Source organism: Coregonus clupeaformis, chromosome 32 (genome assembly GCF_020615455.1).
Source record: "Coregonus clupeaformis isolate EN_2021a chromosome 32, ASM2061545v1, whole genome shotgun sequence".
NCBI lineage: Eukaryota > Metazoa > Chordata > Actinopteri > Salmoniformes > Salmonidae > Coregonus > Coregonus clupeaformis.
In genome coordinates this window covers 2,692,887-2,705,287 of record NC_059223.1, presented here as the reverse complement: position 1 = coordinate 2,705,287, position 12,401 = coordinate 2,692,887, and the positions used below count along the sequence as shown (strand labels likewise).

Below are 12,401 nucleotides of genomic sequence, written 5' to 3'. Positions count from 1 at the left end.
CTTCTCCACTCAGGATGAGAATTCAAAACAGGCATTCTAATCAGCAGACAGCCTTCTGATGTGGAGCTTTTTTTCTCAGCCAGCCTACTTTAAGCAAAACATTAGGAAATGTAGCTGGCTACATTCTTTCTATGATAAACATTAGAAATATGATGGCCATGCATCGTTTTAGCAAAAAAAAAGACCTTGCTTTTTCATTGTAAGCTCATTTACTAATTTACTGTGGCTGCCAGCCAAATAGCATTGCACTTCTGTTGTCATCTGATGAAAATGAAGCTATTTTCTGCAAAATGTGTTGCACTGATGTATTTTCTGTGAAGGAAAACAATAGTTGCATGTCCCTGTTCACTATTTAAGCAAAAAAACACTTGACATTCAATATAAAACGCGACCCCTGTCAATAGACAGCTTGACTCACCTGCTCCCGCTTTCACTGTTGTGCTATTTACAAACAAACAAGTGACTGGCTCAACTGTTCTGGGGAACTATGGTAAAAGCTTCATGATGTAAAATAATGTGACAGGTGAAATGATGAACGTGATCCGCTTTATCGCCTAACATATTGCACCAGTTGACTGCAGGTATTCACTGAAGTAGCTACAAATATAAAAATGTATTGAAAAACTTCAAAGAAATAGTTACAAAAGGTATATATGGTATACTGCCCAAGCTTAAATGTAATAACCAATGCTGCGTTGAACAACAGTGACTCAAATGTGTGTCAATCTTCTGAACTGGGCTGAATCGAGGCTCTGGGCCATTCACCACACATCATTCATTTCCAACGGACTTGAGAGTTGACCAATTCAAGGGACATTCCTTGTGTTCGGCATGATAAAGGAGAATGACTACCATATTAGACCTAAATATTACATTCAAACCAGTATCTGGTCAATCAATACTGTACCTACAATTGGATTACAGGACATAGGCCAAATACCTTATTGGAAACAAACTATTCCTTTCATAAGTCTGTATGGGGGACATTGAACATCTCACCTAACAATGAGTCTAACCAGAACGGTAGGGTTAGTCATACGCTAAAACACGCTGAATGTAGACTAGCCCCTAGTATTTATTTTATTAGGATCCCATTAGATGTTGCTAAAGCAGCAGCTACTCTTCCTGGGGTTCCTAGGCCTGGACAACAGCAGCATCTCGATGTGGATTGTGAAAAATAACTAACAGAGAGAAAATAGCTTAAAATGTCAAACATGCCATGTGGTGCAATGGAACGATGATTAGTGTCAGGTCTGAGTGAGGTGAGTGATTAATGTTGCCATGTAGCTCAGAGCTATAAGGGGGTTTAAAGACAGTTCTAAAAGCCCCGGTATCACTCACACACATTTCAAAAGCAATAGCGTGTTGAATGTATTTAATGCAATCAGACAAGCATCTTATTTTAACAGTTCGTCAACAGCCCGTCACCTGTCTAGAAACAGGCTAATTGAATCATAATTAGTCTACCAAGGGGGACACCACAAGGCCATGGCTTATTCTATGAACTGAATTGCGCTACTGTCTCATCATAAGCAACATCTTTGTTTGCAGTGACTGTACATTGAGGCTAGACCAAGTCCCCATAATGAATCTTTTGCAATGACAATAAGCCTTCTGTTTGACACAACTGGCATTGCAAATCACTTGCTGCGAACAATGTAAACCGCTAGGAAAAGACAGACAGAACTAAGCCTAATCAACTGTCCTAGTCTTATGCATTTCAGTCAGATGGCTAGATCAAACCAGGCATCAGGTACTAATAGCACAGATAGAACAATGAGACAGTTATTTCACCGGATGTATAAATGTGAAGCATCCGGTTGGCGTTTCCACTCACTACCAAATATGGTAGTGAGAGGAAGCCCAGTGGCTTGCAGTGGGAGAAGATGGAATGAGATGGATTTTGCCAATTTACTCATCGATTAAACATTTGATCTCAATACAGTTTTCTGTTCCCAAAACTACAATCTGTTACGGACAGAGTGGACTAAGTTTAGTAGACTTCACCCTTTGCCAAAGTTTCAAAAAAATTGCGTTGTTTAGAAGGCGTGCAAAGGCGAATTGAGTTATTGTTTAGTAGGCGTTCCCCAACTGAAATATGCAAATGATTGCTAGAACACGCCAATAGGATCTTCCTAGCTCGTGCTTGGCTCTGCCCACCTCCTTACTTGTTCTGCCCACTATGGCTCATTTGTTCCCATTTGAAAACGACAGGCTGTGGTGTATATTGGTTTGGTTATAAAAATCTTCGGTAATAGGCCTAACCAAACCAGAACTAGGTAGGTTGTGTGTGATTATGTCCAACAGAAGTAGATAGATAGATAACGTCGTTATAGGGTTGGTCATTTAGGCCTAGTGCGATTATCCTTTTCCATTTGGCAGGAAGCAGTCTACAGCAAAACGTTGCCCCGCTCTCACTTATCCAATTATCTGCTGAGGCCACAATAAACTAGGGGGCAAGTACTGTGGGCTCCCGGGTGGCGCAGAGGTCTAAGGCACTGCATCTCAGTGCTAGAGGCGTCACTACAGACCCTGGTTCGATCCCGGGCTGTATCGCAACCGGCCGTGATCGGGAGTCCCACAGGGCGGAGCACAATTGGCCAAGCGTCGTCTGGGTTAGGGGAGGCCATCATTGTAAATAAGAATTTGTTCTTAACTGACTTGCCTAGTTAAATAAAGGCTAAATAAAATAAAACGAATAAAAGTACAGAGACGTGTTGTTAATCCAGACAGTGGCTCACACTGACCAATAACTAGAAAACCCCTACAGACTTTACCTTCTGCATTGACAGGACTCCCTGCTGTGTAAATCAGTACCAATGCAAAGTGGCACAGCCAGACCACTGGGTGGATTGGCCACAAACCGGTATTCTGCAAAGTGAGCTCAGTAAGGGAGAAGTAATACAGAAATCTGTGGACAATTGAAAACCTCACTAGCCTGAATGATGAGAAAGGTCCTTTGATAGTCTAACAGAATAGCTATACGCACCAGGTCATCGCAGTCAACTACCCTGTACCAAACATTAGGAACACCTTCCTAATATTGAGTTGCACCCCCTTTTTGACCTCAGAACAGCCTCAATTCGACGGGGCATGGACTCTACAAGGTGTCGAAAGCATTCCACAGGGATGCTGGCCCATGTTGACAGAAAATGCTTCCCACAGTTGTGTCAAGTTGGCTGGATGTCCTTTGGGTGGTGGACCATTCTTGATACACATGGGAAACTGTTGAGCGTGAAAAACCCATCAGCGTTGCAGTTCTTGACAAAAACCTACTACCATACGCCGTTCAAAGGCACTTATATCCTTTATATAATAATATAATATGCCATTTAGCAGACACTTTTATCCAAAGCGACTTACAGTCATGTGTGCATACATTTTTACGTATGGGTGGTTCCGGGGATCGAACCCACTACCTTGGAGTTACAAGCGCCATGCTCTACCAATTGAGCTACAGAGGACCCATTCACCCTCTGAATGGTACACATACAAAATCCATGTCCAAATTGTCTCAAGGCTTAAAATCCTTCTTTAAACCTGTCTCCTCCCCTTCATCTACACCGATTGAAGTAAATTTAACAAGTGAAATCAATAAGTGATCATAGCTTTCACCTGGATTGACCTGGTCAGTCCATGTCATGGAAAGAGCACGTGTCCTGAATGCTTTTTATACCACAGCGTTTTGGATTTTCTAGAACGGACAATAAAACCAGATAACTGGACAGTTGGAAATGATATCGGCCCAGTGTAGCTCAGTTGGTAGAGCATGGCGCTTGCAACGCCAGGGTTGTGGGTTCGTTTCCCACGGGGGGCCAGTATGAAAATGTATGCACTCACTAACTGTAAGTCGCTCTGGATAAGAGCGTCTGATAAATGACTAAAATGTAAATATCGGGACACCTTGCAATCATGATGCAATATGCGCCTACACATGCAGACCGTACTTACTAGAAAGTTACAGAAAGCTAAACCAACTACCACACAAACTGAAATTTGATACATTGTAAACACAGATCCAACGAGGAAAAAACGTAGCTAGCTAGCATTGATTTGTTTTTACAGATATATATTTTTGAGCGTCTGATGACCTAACTTGGTGAGTGATTAACAGGAATTTCTCCTGTCCCCTCCGCCGCTAAAGCTGTCATCCTCCCACGTTTAGTTTGAGCAGCTGTTTTCAGCAACTATGTTTGAATTCGGTTGTCATTTTGGCAGTTTTGCTAACAACAAACTATTTAGCTAGCGTCTAGCCTAGTGTTTGATATGCAATGCAATCTCCTCGTAATTAAGTCAGTGTTGAAAAGTGTCCTGACGAGAAGACAAACTTTTCTAGCTATGCCAGGCAAAAATCGGCCATTATCAGCTCATTGTTATGGATGTATCCAAATGAATGTCAATAGAAAACAGCTAATTTGCTGTTATTCTGACTGTAGAGGTCGTGACTGCGTTAGCCGTAGCTAGTTGGCTAGCTAGCAAGCAAGAGAAGAACGTTGCCAGCGAGCATGGCAACGGAACATAAAGAAAGAACGACTGGGTGCCGTCCATAAATATCAACCTAATCGAACGAACGACTGGTCGCGTCTATAGCAACCAAAAGATGAGAAAGTATGAATTAGCTTAAACGAAAACAAGTAATTATTATTTTCTTCCTACCGGTAAATGTGTGCTTTTATATTGCTTTCTTAGGCAACTGTGGTATAAACGGGATAAACAGATTAAACAAACGGAATGGAATAAACGTTTCTGTTTTTTGGGCTGCAGAGGTCGTGATTGCGTTAGCCGTAGCTAGTTGGCAAGCGGTCAGCAAGCAAGGATTAGAACGTTGCCACTGAGCATGGCAATGGAACATAAGAACGAACGACTGGGGAGCGTCCGTAAATATCCAACGACTTGGTCACGTCTCTAGTAACCAAAATATGAGAAAGTATGAATTCGCGTTTAAAAATATCAATGAAAAATTGATTTTCTACCGGTAAATGTGTGCTTTCATATCGTTTTCTTTGGCAACTGTGGTATATGCGGGATAAACGCCTCCGTTCTGTACATTACCTTGGAAAAATGAACTCCGCAAAGGGACTCGGCTCCGCCTCTTCCCGCTGCGTCGTCTATTAATTCCAAGGTAATGTACAGAACGTTGGCGTTTATCCCTTACGTATACTCAGTGTATGTGAGTAGTGTGTCCAATAACGGCTTACAGAGTGATAAAAAAAAGTACACAAACCAGACACATTCTTGACATAAAGACTTCAGAAAGGCTAAATGTTAAGTTAGAAAAGTAATGCAGCTAAGCCTACTGAATATAAATTGAGGTTCTCACAAAACTAAATATCTCACCACCCGCGCTCTGCTATTCAATCATATTGAGCTGTTAATGACACTTAAAGCAATGCAATTAAACAGGGCAAGATTCAAGTTACAAGAACATAAAAATCCATAAATGGATCAATGTAAAAAATCTGGATAAAAATTGCTGCATTTGCCGGTTCCCACAGAGTCCATTGGTGTTTTAATGAGACGTCACCCTGTGGTCAATAGGCTTTGAAGTTGTATACCTATAACTTTTGTTGGGGGAGGGGAGCACTGTGTGTGTTGGCCGGTGGGAATCTGTGTATTTATAAGAGATGCTGATGTACAGTAAAGAAGCTGTGTTACTCATGACCTGTCAGTAAAGGTAAAGCCCACTGGACTGAAAGCTTTTGTCAAACTGTAATAGGAAGTGGCAGGGGAGCAGAAAAATGTGTGCAAAACACACTTCAAGTAAGGCTATAGGCTAGGCCTAGGTCAGAAATACACGTCCTTGAATTAGGCTAAGCAAACACAACTGAGAGAACAAATCATTCATAAAATCGGCACATTTCAAAACAGAAAATGTGGATCAATTGGAACCCTCCTTTTAGCCTCATTTCAATTACAGCCAACCTAGGCGAATTGGCTTTGTTCAAGTGATTGTAAGTGATTCCCCTGAGAGGTTTCAAATTGCCAGCTACCTTTTAGGATGTAAATCCTCTCTAGTTTTTCATCAGCTGGTGTTTTATCAGATGACTGGAGCCCCACTGACGTAATCCCTTTCCTGAAATAAAACTATCATCAGATGCTTCAGGCCTCTAAACAAACAGGCTGAAAATCCCTGTCCAGTGTAGTTTAATGCTCTACTGCAGTTTAATGCTCTACTGTTCCTGGTTCTCAAAGTGTCCTCATAGGTGAATGGCTGATCAAAGCCAGGTAAGATGAAAACATGTTTGTTACTGAGCCATATAACATGCCATCATATCCCATGGAACAGAGTCACTGTAGAATTCACTCCTTCTGTGGGTCCACACTCCAGATCAAAGTCCTGCTACCAAGCTTGATTTCTCCATCGTCAGAATAGAGTATTCCTTGTTATGGCACCGGAGGTGATGGCTGCCGTTTTACTTTTTTTTGTGTGTGTTGTTTGTAACTTATTTTTCAACTTATTTTGTACATTTGTACATAATGTTGCTGCTACCGTCTCTTATGACCAAAAAGAGCTTCTGGACATCAGAACAGCGATTACTCACCTCGAACTGGACGAAGATTTTTTCTTTAATGAGTCCGACGCGAAGCATATACTGCTTTCTCGAGACCCGGCCCAAATCCCCGTAATTTGCGTGAAGAAAAGATGGAGAAAAAGGGGGCGGAGGTCGGGCTGCCTTCTGAGAATTCATAGGCCAGTGAGTAAACCTCCACTACCATCCGTTCTATTGGCCAATGTGCAATCATTGGAAAATAAAATGGACGATCTACGATTAAGACTATCCTACCAACAGGACATTAAAAACAGTAATATCTTATGTTTCAACGAGTCGTGGCTGAACGACAACATCGTCTGCTTAATGGCATATTATTATAATATAGAGCTGGCTGGGTTTACAGTGCATCGGCAGGACAGAGAAGCTACGTCTGGTAAGATGAGGGGCGGGGGGTGTGTCTATTTGTCAATAACAGCTGGTGTGCAATGTCTAATATTAAAGAAGTCTCGAGGGATTGCTCGCCTGAGGTAGAGTACGTCATAATTAGCTGTAGACCACACTATTTACCAAGAGAGTTCTCATCTATATTATTCGTAGCCGATGCTGGCACTAAGAACGCACTCAACGAGCTGTATAAGGCCATAAGCAAACAAGAAAATGCTCACCCAGAAGCAGCGTTCCTAGTGGCCGGGGACTTTAATGCAGGGAAACTTAAATCCGTTCTACCAGCATGTCACATGTGCAATCAGAGGGGGAAAAAAACTCTAGACCACCTTTACTCCACACACAGAGACGCATACAAAGCTCTCCCTCGCCCTCCATTTGGCAAAGCTGACCATAATTCTATCCTCCTGATTCCTGCTTACAAGCAAAAACTAAAGTCATATACCACCTCAGTCACCGGCTCCATCAATAATATGCCATTTAGCAGACGCTTTTATCCAAAGCGACTTAGTCATGTGTGCATACATTTTTACGTATGGGTGGTCCCGGGGATCGAACCCACTACCCTGGCGTTACAAGCGCCATGCTCTACCAATTGAGCTACAGAGGACCAATTGAGCTACAGAGGATCAATAAGTGCATCGACGACGTCGTCCCCACAGTGACCGTACGTACATATCCCAACCAGAAGCCATGGATTACAGGCAACATCCGCATTGAGCTAAAGGCTAGTGCTGCCGCTTTCGAGGAGCGGGACACTAATCCGGGCGCTTATATGAAATCCCGCTACGCCCTCAGACAAACCTTCAAACAAGCAAAGCATCAATACAGGATTAAGATTGAATCCTACTACATCGGCTCTGAAGCTCGTCGGATGTGGCAGGGCTTGAAAACTATTACGGACTACAAAGGGAAACCCAGGCACGAGCTGCCCAGAGATGCGAGCCTACAAGACGAGCTAAATGCCTTTTATGCTTGCTTCGAGGCAAGCAAAACTGAAACATGCATGAGAGCACCAGCTGTTCCGGACGACTGTGTGATCGCGCTCTTGGTAGCCGATGTGAGCAAGACCTTTAAACAGGTGAACATTCACAAAGCTGCGGGGCCAGACGGATTACCAGGACATGTACACACAGCATGCGAGGACCAACTGGCAGGTGTCAGTTTTAACCTCTCCCTGACCGAGTCTGTATTACCTACATGTTTCAAGCAGACCACCATAGTCCCTGTGCCCAAGAAAGCGAAGGTAACCTGCCTAAATGACTACCGCCCCGTAGCACTCACGTCGGTAGCCATGAAGTGCTTTGAAAGGCTGGTCATGGCTCACATCAACACCATCATCCCGGAAACCCTAGACCCACTCCAATTCGCATACCGCCCCAACAGATCCACAGATGACGCAATCTCAATTGCACTCCACACTGCCCTTTCCCACCTGGACAAAAGGAACAACAATGTGAGAATGCTGTTCATTGACTACAGCTCAATGTTCAACACCATAGTGCCCACAAAGCTCATCTCTAAGCTAAGGACCCTGGGACTAAACACCTCCCTCTGCAACTGGATCCTGGACTTCCTGACAGGCCACCCCCAGGTGGTAAGGGTAGGCAACAACACATCTGCCACACTGATCCTCAACACTGGGGCCCCTCAGGGGTGCGTGCTTAGTCCCCTCCTGTACTCCCTGTTCACCCACGACTGCGTGGCCAAACACGACTCCAACACCATCATTCAATTAGCTGACAACACAACAGTGGTAGGCCTGATCACCGACAACGATGAGAACGCCTATAGGGAGGAGGTCAGAGACCTGGCAGTGTAGTGCCAGGACAACAACCTCTCCCTCAATGTGAGTAAGACAAAGGAGCTGATCGTGGACTACAGGAAAAATGTGGTGTCAGAGGAAGGCCCAAAAAAAACAGTCAAAGACTCCAGTCACCCAAGTCATAGACTGTTCTCTCTGCTACCGCACGGCAAGCGGTACCGGAGCGCCAAGTCTAGGTTCAAAAGGCTCCTTAACAGCTTCTACCCCCAAGCCGTAAGACTGCTGAACAATTAATAAAATGTCCACCCAGACTATTTACATTGAACCCCCCCCCACCCCTTGTTTTTACACTGCTGCTACTCTCTGTTTATTATTTATGCATAGTCACTTTACCCCTACCTACATGTACTAACCTGTACCCCTGCACATTGACGGTACCGTACCCCCTGTATATAGTCTTGTTATTGTTATTTTAATGTGTTACTTTTTATTTGTCGTCATTTTGTTTTACTTTAGTTTATTTAGTAAATATTTTCTTAACTCTTTCATTAACTGCATTGTTGGTTAAGGGCTTGTATGCATTTCACGGTAAGGTCTACACCTGTTGTATTTGGCGCATGTGACAAATACAATTTGATTAGACTACAAATCACTGATTCACCCATGTGGGCAAGTCCAAGGTAATGGAACTACGCAGAGACTCAGATTTTTCACTTTAAAATGTATGCCAAACAAAAACCATTGATTACAAAGTTTAACAAACCATACAGCTCTATGAACAATGAACAGTAAAATAAAAAACATTTACTGGAAAAACTGTGCAAAGTTTGGTAACAGAATTATGGTAAAAAATGCAATAGTTTTTGTTTGATTTACATTTTAAAGTGAAAAATCAGAGTCTCATCGTACTCCATTACCATGGAATTGCCCACATGCATTGAACCTGTAGCCTTTACAATTCGTTGACTCAAGGCTACACTAGGGATATCTAGCAGTACTGTGGAATACACACAAAACTATTGGGAAAGTACTGTCTACTATGTATTAGGGAAGGTAATGATAAGGAACCAAGATAAGTGTGGCTCACAACAAACAATGTTGTTTTCCCCACATCTGGTTTGATTAGCTAGTAGTGGACATTTTTCAAAAAGCCAACATGGGCCTAATTTTAACATTTACGTCATTTAGCAGACGCTCTTATCCAGAGCGACTTACAAATTGGTGCATTCACCTTATGATAAACAGTGGGACAACCACTTTTTTTTAGTGGGGGTGAGACATTCAAGGAATTCGGCCAAGGTCATGTTATTTTTCATATGAATTGCAAGTGCTAGAATAACTTCATACCATGTTGTTGACATTGTACTCATTTTACTAGACAGCGAGTGTTCTCAAAGCCTATACCAGCATTTGGCTGCTGAAACCCACAGCCATGTCCAAACCAACTAGCTAAATCATCTGGTATTGTCTCTAGCATGTGGTGCTTACTGTAATAATAGCAGATATGTTTGAGATTGGGAAATGGTATGCGATTTGAACACGGTGTTTAGCTAGCAAGCTTACACATGCAGAGCAATGTTCTGTTGGCCGACAAGCTCCACTCTAGGCAATCCCTGCAATGCATGTGGTTGAGCAATCAAATAATGTCACAGCGTGCATGAGGTGTTAATCTCAGCACTGACATTGCTGCTCGAGTTGACCTTAGGTTACTGGTTAGCAGAGAACCAAAATATGAACCCCAATCACCTCACAGTTTATAAATGTAAATAATGCCAATATGGCTAGCTAGCTAACTACCAGACTTGTTATTTCCCTGTCGCATATTGTGAAATAAGCGTGTCAAGCTAGCTTGCTAACTAGCTACGCTAGTTGGCTTCTAGCTGAACGAGCTGATATCCATATTCAGAATATTGTTGTTCTGTGTTCATGGCAAAAGGGCTTCTTCGGAAATAAATAGTGGTTAGCTAGTTCCTTAATTTCGTAACTAACATTAAACTGTATCCATGTCAATTAACATTGCTTTCTGTGGCAAACTTATTGCTAGTTAGCTTGCTAGCTAGGTGTCTCAAACAATGAGCTCTCAGGGCACAGCTAACGTTAGTTAGCTAGCTCTATTGCTAGCTGGCTAGCAGTCTCTCCCAATCCCACCACATATCAAAATACAAGATAATTATATTTAGACGACACTTACCCCGCGTGCAAACCCCAGTACAACGACGGATTACGTACACTCCATAGATAGAAAGAGTAAAAGTAATTGACAAGAATGACAACAAAATCTGTCAAAAATAACCACAGACCAATGCACTCCCCAAGAAATCCAACTGCAAGGGAAAGAGAGGCCAGCAATTCACTGGACTGCTGCCATCACACTTTGAGATCCCGTTCCAAATCGAAAATACCGGCTCGGGCGAGCATTTTTAGGTTCAATCTCAAACCATTAAAGGATTTAATATTTCCCCTTGGTCCCCTGTAGAGTAAATCCAACATTGAACAGACTTCCTCCCCAGGTTAATTCCTCCGCTTTCGTTGTATCTTTATCTTGTTGATTGTTCGTACCCTCCAATGCTGGAGATTGATACAATGTCACCAACAAGCAGAACGAGCTGCTAAGAAATCCAGGACAAACGCTCCACTCGGATTGAACTATCTGTCAGGAGGGGTGCGCTTCAGTGAAAAGAGACAGAACTGGAATTTGACTGGATTATATTGTTGTTTGACCAAATGTTTGCTAAAATGTCATGAAATCTGCACACATCTCCATAGAATACATTCATAATACATAAACTATATGGCAAAAAAACATTAGCTTAATAAATTAATTATGTGTCTTTCTGCACTACGAGTGACAATTTATCATAACATTTGACTAAACATGCGTAACATAATAAGAACATGTAATAAAACATGCATGACCTATTTATTTCCTAAAGGAAATTGTATTTTATAGAGTGCCTCCTTCAATTAGGGATAATAAAAACAATTTCCCCAGTGCCTTTTTGACACCATGTACTCATAACTGTATATTTAGAGAGCAGAATACGTTTCCCATGTGGATGCCATAACATATTTCAGGGTAGAATATATCTGTCAGCTATTGGTTTTGAGGAGATGAGAATAAATATCTTATTGGGGGAAAAATTGAATGAGAGAACGATATTACCAGCAAATACTGTTATGTCTTGACTCTTGAGTTGTTCTGTTCTTTACTGTCTTTAAACAGGCCCAGTCCAGAAACAACTCCTAGCCCACTACCCTGTAGGCACTTTGTATATCTGAATGAATTGGATAGCTAAAAGTGGAAGCCGCTGAGGGGAGGACGGCTCATAATAACGGCTGGAATGGAGTGAAAGGAATGGTATCAAACACATGAAGAAAAGAAAAAAACATGTCCTTGATACCATTCCATTTACTCCATTCCGGACATTATTATGAGCCGTCCTCCCCCTCAGCAGCCTCCACTGATAGCTAAATATAAGCAATATAGTAGCTCCACTTAATTTCTCTGGAATTAATGTTCCCGTGTTGCTTATACTTATTCAAGCCTTTTCAGAAGTGCCTAAGAGACGTTCCTGGACCAGGTCAGTGTGGCTCTTCATTTATGGCCGGGACCTCTCTGGTATAGTGTGGTGTACACTGGATTGATGTATCCCCAAGAGTTTTCACTGCAGGGTTGATGGTTTTGATTGCACACAGCA

General features: G+C 42.4%; 1 protein-coding gene across 1 annotated transcript in view; it reads right to left on the bottom strand.

Annotated features, from left to right (window-relative positions):
• The window catches only part of LOC121548160 (zinc finger protein 609), an 85,897-nt gene extending 74,577 nt beyond the window's left edge, over positions 1 to 11,320 (bottom strand). Inside the window, 1 exon segment of the mRNA XM_041859506.2 lies at positions 10,895 to 11,320. The gene's annotated coding sequence lies outside the window, so the exon portion shown is untranslated.
• Between the last annotated feature and the right edge of the window lie 1,081 nt (positions 11,321 to 12,401).